Here is a 6,000-nt window from a genome sequence, read left to right on the forward strand (position 1 = left end):
CTAACTGATTGGAGAAAATCAATCCTTAAGTATATATATATATATATATATATATATATATATATATATATATATATATATATATATATATATATATATATATATATATATATATATATATATGCAAAAGTTTAGGTGAGAACTAATCATATATGAGAACCATGTAAACCACAATCTCAAACGTAGGAATCATAAGATTTTGATCCAACGATCCAGAATCGCGCGCGAATTAGGATTGTTTTTTCTTTTTTTCAAAGTTTCTTCATTTATTTAGGGCATTCCAGCGTTCTTCTCTTTGCGATTTCTTGCGATTTCTTGAACGAATCAACCACGAATTAGGGAATTCCAACAATTGTTCTTGCTGTGAGTTTTGCGATTTCTTGCGACTTCATTTGTTCTTTTCTTCGAATTATTCTTTTTGCTTTGCAATTTCTGTGATTTGTTCTTAATTTGTGAATTGCGATTAGTTCTGCGATTTTTCTATCTTCGACTGTTCTTTGATTCAATTTTGAGGATTTGTTTTTTGATTTATACACGAATTTTCCTTCGATTGTAAGTAGATAATTCTCTATGATTTTATACACGATTATTTCTGCGATTTTTTTTTGCGTCGATTGTTCTTTGCTTCAATTTTTCTGCGATTATTTATGTCTTCCATTATTTCTACGATTTTCTTTCGTTGGATTTGTTCTTCGATTTATACACGAATTTTTTATTTTTGTTTATCAGAAATATGGTAGTTACTCGAAATTCTGCACAAGTTGATAAAGAACCAATAATAGCAGATCCTCCGCAAGGTATGTCAAATACAAGAGGGGAAAGAGTCAAAACTATCGCACAGAAAAAGTAAGTTTCTTATTAAAAATGTATGATGTTTTTTGACAAAATTTGTAATGCTTTATGAACAAATGTTTGATGATTAAGAATAATAGAAAAAAGACTTAAATATGTTATTAAGGGAAAATAAGTAACTTAATAAACTTGTGATGGTAATTGAAGGAAAATGTTATTCTTTGTTGTTCAAGGTGTGATGCTAAGTAACTTAATAAACTTTGTTAATATACATTTTATGATTTTAGAGCTCAATTAGCCACCACTTCAAGAGAAGAAGAAAATGAACAAGATAAAGGCGAAGAAAATCAAGAAATGGAAGAGGAACAACAATTGCGAAAAACAAAAGCAAAAAGAATAAAGATTGTTGTTTCAAAAAAGAAAAAGTAAGTTTAATAATATGTGATGCTTTCTTAATAAAATTCGATGTTTATTCATAAAATTGTGATGCTTTTAGTGTTGAAGTAGCTGCTACTGCAAGAGAAGAAGATAAAAAGCAAGATAAAGGCGAAGAAAATCAAGATATGGAAGAGAACAACATTTTCCAAAAACAAGAGGGAAAAGAATAAAAATTGTTGCTTCAAAAAAGAAAAGGTAAGTCTTGTTTAACAAGAGGAAAAATCAAGATAAAATGTTGCTTTCTTTTATAAAACATGATGCTGTATTCATAAAATTGTGATGCTTCAGTGTTGAAGTAGCTGCTACTGCAAGAGTAGAATATAATGAGCAAGATAAAGGAGAAGAAAATCATGACGAGGAACAACCTTTGCCGAAAACAAATGGGAAAACAAAAAAACTGTTGCTTCAAAAAAGAAAAAGTAAGTTTGTTTTTAAATGTGATGCTTTTCTTAATACAATGTGATGGGTTATATGAAAAATTGTGATGCTTTCAATGTAGAAGTAGTCACTACTGCAAGGGAAGAAGATAATGAGCAAGATAAAGGAGAAGAAAATCATGAAATGGAAGAGGAACAACCTTTGCCAAAAACAAAAGGGAAAAGAATAAAAACTGTTGCTTCAAAAAAGAAAAAGTAAGTTGTTCAATAAAAATGAGATGCTTCATTTATAGAAATGTGATGTTTTTTATAAAAAATTGTGATGTCTATCAGAACCATGATACTTCATTTCTTTTTTTATAGTTCAAATAGTTGCTGCTGCAATAGGAGAATACAATGAGGACCATGAAGAGAATGTGTCAGAAGTTAACGTAAATGTGGAATGGAAGAAGAACCTCGATTAGCAATAACTAAACGAGAAAGAGTACAAATTGTTTCTTCTACAACAATTCCAAAAAAGAAGTAAGTTACAGACGTAGATGCTTTTGCATAAAATTGTGATGCTTTCTACATAAAATTGTGATACTTCAATGTGATGCTTTGTTTATACAATTTTGATGGGTTACAGGAGAGAAGGTCAACTTCATATGCTTTCATCTCCTTCTCAAATGGTTTGTTTGTGTGATAAATTAAATGATAAACAAAGGAGTGCTATGAAAGAAATTGGTTTTGAAGGATTGATTCTGTTGAGAATTAAGATGTCTTATCATGGTATGGCTAAGTACTTTATCAACCAATATGATGTTAGTACTTCAGTTTTCATAGTCAATCAAAACTGCAAGTACACTATAACTGAGTATGATGTCTGCGATATTTTGGCTTGCCATTAACTGTTAATGATGTTATTAAACAAACTAATTCAAGTGAAGATATATCTGAGTATGATTTATTTGAGGAGTGGCAACAAAAACTAGATTGTGTTGGGGCTAAGGATATATCTGCTGAATAACTACTTTCCAAAATGTTGTTGGAGTTAACTAATGGGGGCGATGATTTTAAAAGGTTTTTTGTAATGTATGCTTTTATTACATTTTTGGCTCCCAATTCACACTGAATTGTTGATCTTAGTTTGCTTAAACCATTGGTTGATGTTAATGAGATAAAAAAAATCTTAACTGGTGTGGTTTAGTGTTTGATAGGTTTAGAAATGGCTTGGAGGGATGCCAAACAAAAAATTTGAAAAATATTCCTTCATGTCTAGCCATATTAGAAATTTGATTTTACCATCGAGTTAGCTCACTAGGTATTTTTCCATCATCAAGGTTGCCCTTAATCCAACATTGGACTTATGAGACTTTGAAAAAAAGGGCACAACTTGAGTTGAAGGCTAGATCCTTTGGACTGGGTGATTTCGATGGAAACACATACCAATCTCAAAGAAATTAAGAAAAAAAATCGTATGATGATGAGGTGGAGCTAGAAGAAAATGGGATGTATCTCAGAATCCCTATTCCTGATAGCTTGTTGGCATCTTCTGATCAACAAATTCATGATACAGCTGGTGATGTAAGTAATATTATTCTTAACATTTAATTTTTTATAAAAACAACCAGTAGCACCATTTAAAATATAAAGTAGCAGTTTTTTGTCTATAAAGTAACACATTTCATATAAATTTTTTGTAAGAAGTTTAAATTGAACTGTTTTTTCTTATTATATTCCTTTTATTAAGGATCTTATGGAGGAAGTTAGCAAGATGAAGAGTAACATGGAAATTGTTACTCAACATCATCTATCAAAACTGTTGAAGTTAAAGGCAAAAGGCAATCAAGCACAAGATGTCGGACAATCATCAAACTCTCCAACACTATCACAATGGTATTCAGACCCAAAAGTGATGGAGGAGATTGATGAGATTATGGACAGGATAAGAGTGGTTAAAAAACGAACAGCCGACATAGATTTACCAATCTTTGACCTGGGAATATCAAATCTTGAGATAACACCTTCACCAGCATCGAAGTTGACTGCCAAGAAGAGAGGAAAAAAGAAAATTTGAGTTTGTTTTGATTCCATGTGTGATGCTTTCAACATAGAACCTTTATGCTTTCAACACAAAATTGTGATGATTCAACAAAATATTGTTATGAATGATAATGATATTAAAAATCTCAACAATATTCAAGTTAACATCATCAACACGAAAACAATATTCAAGTTTTACATTGTCTTTGCTTGGTCACCCTTTGCTCCTCTTCATCTTCAGTATCCTTTTGTTTTCGATCTCTTTCTTTCCTCTTGCCTTTATAGACTTTCTTAGTCCCTGATCTAATGTCAAAACCACAAGCCTTAGCATATGTTTCATAGAATTTCACCCCTTCTTCTAATGAATCAAAAGTCATATGCAATTCTGGTATTAGATTTTTCTCACAATGAGGGTTGAACTGTTTACGATTAAGATTATGAGTAGGTGTACCCTGAAACACAATACCAGTAACATTGTTTTCAACAGAAAGTAACACGCTTTCAATATAAAGTAATACATTTCCAACACAAATTAACACCAAATGTATAATTATCGTCATAAATAAACTTACATATAAGTGTTCACTTAAAGAAGTGGTTGTAAAAATCAAAGTTTGTAAGGGTTCCATATGCTCAGTTAAAAATATTCCAGCCTTATCATTATTATCTTGCACAGCAACCTAAAGCAAAAAGTAAGACATTTTGTGTAAAAATCATCACATTTCCTACCCAAAAGTAACACTGTGCATATACTTTATTGCGTATTATTGATAAATAGAGGCTTACCATGAGTTGACTTGAAGAATTTGCATTGTTATCACCAAGGTTAGAAGTGGTTGTAAAAGTCACAGTTTGTAAGGGTTCCATATGCTCAGTTGAGCCGCTAATTTCTTCAATTTCATCCTAAAACATAATCCGCAACACAAATTTAACTAAAAAGCAACACCTTTTATTGAAAAAGAACACAATTCTTTGGTAAAGGTAACAATATTCTTACAATCATACACACTATAACAGACCATAAAAGACCATAAAAATGAAAGCACTACAGTAATACACTATAAGTGAATAACAGACCATAAATCGCAGACCATAATACCAGTTAGAAATTGACACAAAACATTTCAATAGGAGTGAATAATAGACCTTAAATCGATGAGAATATAGCAAAATGGATACTAACCATAATGAAAACCTCTAAAATGTTGCAATTCAAAAATCGCAAAATGTCGATGAAATCGCAATATCGCACAGAAAAAATCGCAATTCAAAAAATTTGCAGCAAAAAATGCAAAAATCATACAGAAATATCGAAAATGTGAACTTATACTTACCATTACTAATATGCAAGCTTTTTGAGTGCCGATTGAACGTGAATAATGGTGAAGCAGAGACAAAATCACAAATGTCTGTTATATAAATGTCGATTGTAAGAATGGTTGAATGTGGATTGTTCTACAAACAAAAGTGGCTGTCTATAGGGCAAAAATGCCGATTGTAAGAAGCACAGATGAAGGTTGAAGGAAGCAAGTTGAATTTGAGATGGACAAAAATGGTGATTCGTACTTAAAGAAAGCAAGGTGAAGGAAGCAAAGTTGAACGCAAATGGAAACTGAAAAACAAAACCTGGTTTCATTCAATATAACGCAAATTTACAAAAATACCCTTAATTAGACGCGCGTTAATCTCAGCCATTAAATCTCATCCTACGACTCATAATATGGTTCTCATGGTTCCCATATGAGGTTGGTTTTCACTGGAACTCATCCCTATATATATATATATATATATATATATATATATATATATATATATATATATATATATATATATATATATATATATATATATACATATATATATATATATACATATATATATATATATATACATATATATATATATATATACATATATATATATATATATATACATATATATATATATATATATATATATATAATATACATATATATATATATACATATATATATATATATACATATATATATATATATACATATATATATATATATATACATATATATATATATATACATATATATATATATATATACATATATATATATATATACATATATATACATATATATATACATATATATATATATATATATATATATATATATATATACATATATATATATATATACATATATATATATATATATATATATATATATATACATATATATATACATTTATATATATATATATATATATATATATATATATATATATATATATATATATATATATATATATATATACATATATATATATATATATATATATATATATATATATATATATATATATATATGTATATATACATATATATATATAT

Source organism: Amaranthus tricolor, chromosome 11, assembly GCF_026212465.1.
Source record: "Amaranthus tricolor cultivar Red isolate AtriRed21 chromosome 11, ASM2621246v1, whole genome shotgun sequence".
NCBI classification, from domain to species: Eukaryota; Viridiplantae; Streptophyta; class Magnoliopsida; order Caryophyllales; family Amaranthaceae; genus Amaranthus; species Amaranthus tricolor.